Below are 9,541 nucleotides of genomic sequence, written 5' to 3'. Positions count from 1 at the left end.
GGAGGAGGAATATTTATTATTCATAGCACTGGTGTTGTAAAGCATGTTCTCTATTCAAATGTTTTTTTTTTTTGAGTTTACTCCTTAAGAATCGATTTTTCATATATAGCCCCCCGGTATGAAAAAAAATATAGTCATTAAAATTCGATGTACGAATGACAGCGTTACGTTTATGTACGCAACCTATTCTGCTCACCTTTCACCGTGCGTCGCGGCCTGCTGCTCCTCGGTTGCGCATCTTTCACTTTTTAGGCATGAGTATTAAGACATACATAGTGTATGCTGCGGAGCAACATACACCTATTTAGACAGTCGATCTGAAAGAGTTAACTACATTCGTGCGTCGAAGCTGACACATGCTTTTTTTTGCTTTAGTTTATGATAGCCTGGTACTTGTTTCGTTATCAATCGTCATCAACCCATATTCGGCTCACTACTGAGCTCGAGTCTCCTCTCAGAATGAGAGGGGTTAGGCCAATAGTCCACCACGCTGGCCCAATGCGGATTGGCAGACTTCACACACGCAGAGAATTAAGATAATTCTCTGGTATGCAGGTTAGTTCGTTAGTAGGTTCGTTATCAATATGACATCCTAAATCCATTGACAGCAACATTATAGGCTAACATTATAGGCACCAGTTATAGGCTACCTTCTTAAATTGTAAATCAATTGGGAGAGAGCATGACGTCCGGACGTCATGCCTGGGACGTGACAGCCAAGCACAAAAGCAGCTAAGGATTCGACCGTAACGCTGTAAATTGAGTGGATGTTCTTTTTCAGTCAAATTCTTGGTATTAATGCATTTTATTTTAATTATTGATTATTATTTATACTTTAGATAATATTAATCACACAATAAATAAAATTTGCCGAGGAAAATGAAAAAATGAATACACTTTGTGTGTTTTTAATTTCAATTTTATGTGCCATTTTGTAGTTAGGACATAATCCTATCCCAATTTTTTGAGTTTTGTCCAAAAACTTAATTATCAGCCTATTTTATGAGCTCATTACATACAGGGCCAAACTTTGGCCCTCCTTATAAGAGAGATAACGTTTTAGCTTATATGGGGTTTAGGTGGGTCATACCACCACACTGCTCGAATGCGAGTTGGCGGGTTTAGGGTGATATTTCTTTATCGACCACTATCGTATGTTAATGATAATGACCAGGACCGACAGCTTAAAATGCTCTCCGAAGCATCACCACCATCAACGTCCCAACTCCAGACTAAGAATAGCGTTGCAAAGCGTTGGTTAGCGCCATCCTACTACAGAAATATTGAGGGACCAACACAATCGGTGACGTCACAACACAAGAAAGCAAGAGTCAATTTTATACAGTCGCAAAACGATGCGATAACGCGGAGGTCTTACGTTGACGTTTTTCAACTTCATCCGATTTTTTAAACGGCCTGCCAATGTGAACAGTTTACCGCTGTCACTAAGACCATACCCAGTTTTATGTGAAAATGAATTTCATTGCCATCGAGAGAGAAAGACAACTTTGAGCCTACAAAAGAGTTTATTTCTGCCAAATCTCACCATTTGTATTTTCAAAGTTTTGGGCAAATTTAGCCCGCGCTGTAGTTTGTTTTAAATTTTCTTTCCCTCATCAAATTTCATTTGTACTGGTTTTATTATGAATATATTTGATACTAGCTGTGGCCTGCGATTTTGTCCATATTTATTAGAGTCCATAATTTGAAAAGAGATGGGGTACAAGAATATTTTCTTTCACTATTTTATTCAATTAAAAAAAAATAATCTGTATGTGTGCTTGTGAATTATAAAAATCTACAAATTCACTAAACGTCAAAATATGACTACTCTACCATGGGTTCGATATCGTTTACTACTGGTAGTAATTTTTTTAATTAGTAAAAATATTATTCTCAAAAACCATGTTTATTGAGATATTAGATATTACTATAATAATACCTATTATTTTTAATATTCATACACCTATTAAGGTAGGTATAACGGTATATATTTAAGCAAAAACGTCTGTAAATCTGCTTTCATATGAATTACTATTATTAAGGGTAAATAAAAGTTAATAATATAATGTACCTTGTATTATAAGGAATGCTTTTACGGTTCGGAAAGTGACCCCTCCATTCCTACATTAAGCCCTTCCTGTCAATAATCATTTCGAACGTGACACCCTCAGAGATGGGACACCTACCTAGGCGTCAATTTATCACACCTTGACGGGTGGTTCATTACCGTACGTACCCCTTTACGAATTCGGACTGTGTAATATATGGAGGCCTCAGGAAAAAGAGGAGTTCGCAAAAAAACGTGCAGAAATATGAACGCGAAATGATATTTGACCCTTGTCAAAAGGGGATCGGTCCTGACGATGTTATTTGCGAATAAATAGTGAATTTGCATGGGATAGCGTTAAAACTTTTATGAATATCGACGTGTTTATTATTCACTTGCCGCGGTCGGTGTGGACGTGTTTTACTGAACAAAAAGCTTTGTGTAACAAGTTCTCTTATGCGATACTAATATACAGTGACATTAATAGGAGTTGTGGTTTTTAGAAATAAGCTTGCTTGTTTTAGTTTATTTATATCGTTATCAACCCGTATTCAGCTCACTACTGAGCTTAAGTCTCCTCTCAGAATAAGTGGGGTTAGGCCAACAGTCCTGGCACAATGCGGATTGGTAGACTTAGAGAATTAAGAAAATTCTCTGGTATGCAGGTTTCCTCACGATGTTTTTCCTTCACCGTTTAAGACATGTGATATTTAATTTAAAATGCACACAACAGAAAAGTTGGAGGTGCATGCCCCGGACCGGGTTCGATGCCACACCTTCTTGAATCGAAGGCAGAGGTAATATCCACTGGGCTATCAAGGCACTTTATATGCAAATGCATATATTTATATGTAAAACAAAAATAAACTTCTGCTATTATTGCTTTAGTAGCCCTAGCCTGTGAGTGTGATTCCGTTTGTTCGATATCTGGTAAGTCAGACATGCCGAAAGAACCTTGTCTTTTTCGGAATGAATATTTGAGCATGTACACGCACACACTTGTGATTTACCTAATCACTCATTTAATTACTTTCACTTAATTGAATAATCTACTTATAGTACCCTATTGCTATCGTTGTAATACTAGAATGAGTCCCACCGTCACTTGCACGAGAGGCTTGTATTTATACACTCGTTATTTCAGTAGTTGGTATATTGACATCGTGTTCGTCACTGGCATGACCATGTGACACAGACTCCATCCGGCTGTCATAATATTGATAACATCCGGTAACAACACTGAATTCTGTCATGTCAACAGTTTACAGGCTGTTGACATGCAGTCCTATATACTACAATAGTAAAGCAGGTATTTGTTAATTCAAGTTCTTTTGTTATTGTGTAAGTGCCGTAGGCTCAATGAGACCTCAGCGGCGTCACCGGGGGTTTCGGAAAGCATCGCATCGCCTGATGGGGCAAGAAGTAGAAGATATGGGCGGAACGAATCTCCATGGGCGTCTTCTCTGAGACTCTGACCTTAGCTTAGAGGTGTTTTGGCCTAAGTGTATTAGTATGGGCGCCCCTGAAATTATGGGCCCCACGTCCATGTGTCGTCAGATATCAGGGATCTTGTCTTCGCCGGCGAAGATGCTGTATAGCTTGTGTTTGTGTTGCCTGGGAAGCATTGTCGGTAGCCTAATTAAAGGTATAACCTAATTTACGTAGTCGCAAGACCGTTTTATAACGTTGGTATAATTTCGAAGCACGCAGAAAAAAGAATTTAGTAGAGTAGGTATTTTATTGGAACTGTGTGATGTTACTTTTGTGTGTTGTTGCCTTCATTTTGTTCTACGTAGTAAGTAGGTACAGTAAAACATACAAACATTAATTTTAGTTATGTACATAAAAGATTATAACGGAATTTTTACCCCCGAGACTACAAACGTTATTATTTTCCTTAACAAGTTTTCGCCTGATAAAACAAACGTAAAAGTGAATTGGTGTTATGATACAAAAAGTGTTATCTGTGGCGTGTGTGGTCACAATAAACGTGGGCCTTGCTCGTAAACATTTCGAATAGTTGCTATAAAGATATTAGCGGCCGCGTTTGGGTTCGCGGAAATGATACCGGGTTATTGGACTACGTGGGGTTAGGCACGTGGGAGATAAATTTCAGTAAGAAAACAATCTTTTCGAAAAAAAAAATACAATATTTTTAGCAAAATACTCAAAATGAAAAAGCCAATGTTGAACATAAATGTTAAGATTCACAATATTTGTCAGGACAACTTGATTAACAAATCAAAATCTATACTAATATTATAAAGCTGAAGAGTTTGTTTGTTTGATTGAACGCGCTAATCTCAGGAACTACTGGTCTGATTAGAAAAATTCTTTCAGTGTTAGATAGCCCATTTATCGAGGAAGGCTATATATTATCCCCGTATTCCTACGGGAACGGGAACCACGCGGGTGAAACCGCGCGGCGTCAGCTAGTGTATATATATAATTATTTATTTATTTTGCTATCATCCGCGAAAAGCTGACGAACCCATGCGACAACGTCACCCAGGTCGGACAACATACTCTCTACGTACGTTTCACCCCGAAACCGGAGCATCCTCAGGAGATGTTGACTCTACAACGTCAATTGCAAAGATTGTCTTTGCAAAGTAAAGTAAACATTGCCGCAAATTACTGCCTGGTTCTATCCAAATCTAAATGTGACCAAACTAGAACCTTAGAATGGCGAAGAATACCTTGAGCACTCCCAGAGGCTTGTGACTTCGGATGCAGGTTTAAAGGATCTCTTTCGACATGCCAATACTTACCTTCACTGCTCAAGCTGTTCTTCCCGCCTATACCAAATAACCCATGAAAGATTACACAACAAGAGTTGTGGACTGGTAGAACACCACGAAATCACTGATGCCGACCGTACGGCGAGCGCCTTATGTCGCAAGTCGCTGCAGATTGCTCCCCCTCTCTGACTTCTGTCACTAATCGAGGTAACTAGCCGCGATGAAATAATTCTGAGAATATTTTGGCACTGCGACTCGAAAAGTTACTTTTGGAAATCGTACTAATATTATATAGACGATAGTTTGTGTGTGTAGGTGATAACATTTACATTTGTTACTCTTTAACGCTACAGTTATTGAATTATTTGTCTGAAATTTAAAATCAAAATAGATTATATCCTTTGCTAGAGTTGCTTAAAGTTTAATATTAACGGCATTTGAAGGGTTCCCGCGAAGCTAAGGGACATTATTTCTCATTTTGTTCCGAAGCAAATATACGCTTAATACTTCGACGGTTGAGAGTCTGGACGCTGGAAACCTACAAAGCCACCACAGTTCAAAGTCGTATAAATGGTGGCGTTTTTTATTAGGAGCTTGGGGAAAGCTACAACTATGCCTATTAAAAAGTCCATTCGTTTCAGAACTGCATGTAAACTAAGCCTATATACTTATAACAAATGAATTTTGAATTTGAAATTCGAATTTTTGAATTCACTGCAGGCTCTCTCTTCTATTGCATACTTTTTATTATGTGATCCAGCAGGCCGATTCTCTATTTTGGTCATTTTTATCACATTTTTAAATTATTTTTTAGTAAGTACTCGAAAAAATAATACTATCTGAGCGGCATCATTCCTAGCGGCGACATGCCCGAGTTTCAGTGGCCGCCAGAAAATTTTCAGCGCAATATTTAGTTAAATAAATATTTGTCCAGACTTCTAAAAGTTACAATTTTTGTTAGAAAATTTCCTCTCATTTTTGAGTCTTTTGTCAAATTGGAAATTTATTAAATAGTTTTTGAGTAATAAGTCAAAAACTGAACCCCTTTTTTTTTTTGTTCATAACTTTAGCAATATTTGCAAGCGGGCCTTCAAAAACTATCTATATTTAATTCCGAATCGAATGATACCTCAAGCATTTTTAAAGGAGACTGAGAAATTTCTTTGTAGGTACTAAAGAGCACATGTTAACCAGTGTATGATAATAAATACCAAAAGATAGTGAATAGTACTGCTGTACGTTGGACTTATTACGCACTAATGACTAATCACGACAACTCTCCGAATAAATAGCCTTTAATATAACTCTAAAAGATCTTACTCCTTTACCTGTCAAGGGCTGAAGCTTTGATATTTTCCTTCATCCGATCCATCTTTCTATCTTAATTGAAATCGTAAAGACCCCCTAAAACGGTGAACAGCCAAACGTAACGTTGGGGATCGTAAAAATGGTCCCCTATTTTATATTTTTGATAAGCAGACAGCTTTATGGGCGCTGTATAGTGTGTTTTAAGAGATGGCTATTAAGTTATCCATTAAATTTTTTTGCACACAAAGGTAGCAAAAATATTTGTTGAAATTGTTTTTATTAAGTTATCGGAATATGCCGGACTAGTTTCCGGACACCGGTGTTTTTAATTAAGAGCATGTTTGTGCATCGCAGAGTAAAAAGTGTAAACATATTAGACAGCCGAATGGCACAGTGAGTAGTGACCCTGTCTTCTGCATCTAAGGCTGTAGGTTTGATTTCCCCAACTTGGAAAATTATTATATGATACAATATGTTATTTATAACTCGACTGCCAAGAAGGGATATGTTTTTATAATTTTTTTTTTTCAAATATGCGTATCAAATTCAAGGGCTCATCAATAGGAATTCAAAATGGTATATCATGGCCATATTAACAAAAACGTACAATTCTAAAAACGTATACAAAATTTGCGTGCGAGGTGCGAGTAGGTTAGGCAGTCGGGTTTTCTAATTTTTTAATTATTGACTTGTTTATTTATTTAAATAAAAAAATAAATTAATAATAAATAAGCCTTTTATTCTGACCTTATTAAGGATATCTTACAATAGTATATACAATGCAAAATATTACATACATTTAAATACTATATCGTTTATACATTTAAAATTTTTCGTATATTTCGTTTTTATTTACTTTCTGTAGGTCCGTTTGCAAATCGGCAAAGGCCTCCTCTAACCTTCTCCATTCGATTCTTTCTCTGGCTACACTAGTCCAGGTTTTCCCAGCAACCTGTCTGATATCATCTTCCCATCTTTTTTGTTGCCTTCCTCCTATTTAAATAATGTACTTCAAATATCCAACAACTTCAATCAACTATAAATCTTCACTTTACTAAGCACGGCATTAAAAATGACTCATTAACGCCCGTCACAAAACAGTTCACTTCAAACGAATTTATTAAGAGTCATCAAACAGGGATTCGCAACTTTAAAAGCCAGCCTTTTGACGCTCAGAGAAATGAATAATCCTTTTAAATTTGACTCCGTTCTTTGTTCAAACAATAGGCTCTATCAAGAACAACGGTGGCCTGAAACAAAACAGACCATTTGCCAGCGAGACGATGAATGCTGAGTGTACTTTGAATTAATAATTTGATTGACGAATCTTGATTTACGACTCGGCCTTAAATAAGTTATACGGGACTTTCAGTTGTTGTTCATTACTTACATCCCTATAGTATTATTTATTGACGTGACAAAGTCTTATAATTCGATGAAGTCAGGTGCAAACTCAAAAAAAGATGACGTCATGCGTCGTTCCCTCGCTCTAAGGTTGCCAACTTTTTTAAAAGAAATAAAGTATATCTCGCTCTAGGGTGGTCAACTTTTTTTTTAAAGAAATAAAGTATATCTCGCTCTAGGGAGGCCCACTTTTTTACAAATAAAATAAAATAATTATTTTCTGGTCTATGAAGATTATTAAACAGTATTTTAGAAAAACGAACAGTATTTTATTCTAACGAAAGTTCCTTATCGCGCGTTGCGATAAGGAACTAGACGGACTAGACGGAAAATTAAGAAGAGAAGAGTTTTTGCTATACTTAGTATTTAGTTGTAAGCCATGGTCCTCCTGTTCCAAGTCTCCCCCAGACACGGGAGGTCTGGGAGAGGATTTGACCCCACAAACCCAAAAGACCCCCCCAACTCCCAAAGACTCCCCAACCCCAAAAGACCCCCTAAGCCCAAAAGACCCCCTCACACCAAAAGACCCCCTAATCCCAAGAGACCCCCCAAACCCAAAAGACCCCCCAACTCCCAAAGACTCCCCAACCCCAAAAGACCCCCTAAGCCCAAAAGACCCCCTCACACCAAAAGACCCCCTAATCCCAAGAAACCCCACAAACCCGAAAAATCCCCCTCATCCAAAAATACCTCCCAAACCCAAAAGACCCCCTAACCCCAAAATACCCCCCAAACCCAAAAGAACCCCTCAAACGTTGTAAAGGTTGTAAACGTTGTGTGTAGGATTAAAGGCGCCTTTGACAGTTAACTAACACTCCCCTTTTCCCACTCAAGTCACTCTCCCCACCTCGCAAGTAACCCTTAATGAAATGTGGACGGCACGAACGCCACAAGCATACTGAAGCCGAACGTACAACCGAGCGCTACCTCTCTCTAACTCCCCACTCTTTACAGAAACAAGTCTGACATCATATCTGTCTTAGACTACTATTTCCTACAATACATTATTATAAAAAACATAATGTACCTACATAAAATAAAATTAGCTTACACGTACTTTCAGCCCTTGTGTAATAAAGATATAAACATTTATCGTCTGGGATGGCTCTTTTATAGCATTTGCCATAAAATCGTTTCAATATGTCACCATTTACTAAATTTTCTATTTTTTATTTTGCGAAGTAGATATTACGGATATATTTTTGAAAAATATTTAACCAATAGAAAACATTGTTATTTGTGACCCATAGGCTATATTTTATCCCCGTGTTGCCACTGGAAAGGGAATTATGCGGCTGAAATCACAGGGCTTCGGCTGTGGCTTCTTAGAAATACACAATTTGTACTCAAATAGAATATACCCGATCACTTGCTCCATTTCCAGTTGAGATTCATTTAGCATTTCATATTTTCTTAACTCAGCAACTGAACGTCTTGTGGTTCTAAATGGTTAATTTAACCTCCAAGAATTGTCCACACATACTCTAGTATATACTAGTACGTGGAAAATTCTCGGAAACTGAAAATCATTACCATTAGCCTATACTTTGACGGCCTATTACAGGTCTAGGCCTCCATCTTTATACTAGAGATTTTATGGAGTTCTGACCAACCACGCTGCACCAATACGTGTCGGTGGGATTAGGGTGATAATGTTAACTTAACGGCCACTATCAGATGATAATGATAGTGTCAGGGACCGACGACTTAACGTGTACTCCGAGGCACGGGGGTGTTACAACACCAACGGCCTCCGTGGCGCAGTGGTATGTGCGGTGGATTTAATAAACGGAGGTCCTGGGTTCGATCCCCGGCTGGGTAGATTGAGATTTTCTTAATTTGTCCAGGTCTGGCTGGTGGTGGGCTTCGGCCGTGGCTAGATACCACCCTACCGGCAAAGGCGTACCGCCAATCGATTTAGCGTTCCGGTACGATGACGTGTAGAAACCGAAAGGGGTGTGGATTTTCATTCTCCTCCTAACAAGCTTCCATCTTAGACTGCATCATCCCTTACCATCAGGTGAGATTGCAGTCAAAG

The sequence above is a fragment of the Bicyclus anynana genome, chromosome 17 (genome assembly GCF_947172395.1).
Source record: "Bicyclus anynana chromosome 17, ilBicAnyn1.1, whole genome shotgun sequence".
NCBI classification, from domain to species: Eukaryota; Metazoa; Arthropoda; class Insecta; order Lepidoptera; family Nymphalidae; genus Bicyclus; species Bicyclus anynana.
Note: the sequence above shows the minus strand (reverse complement) of the source record.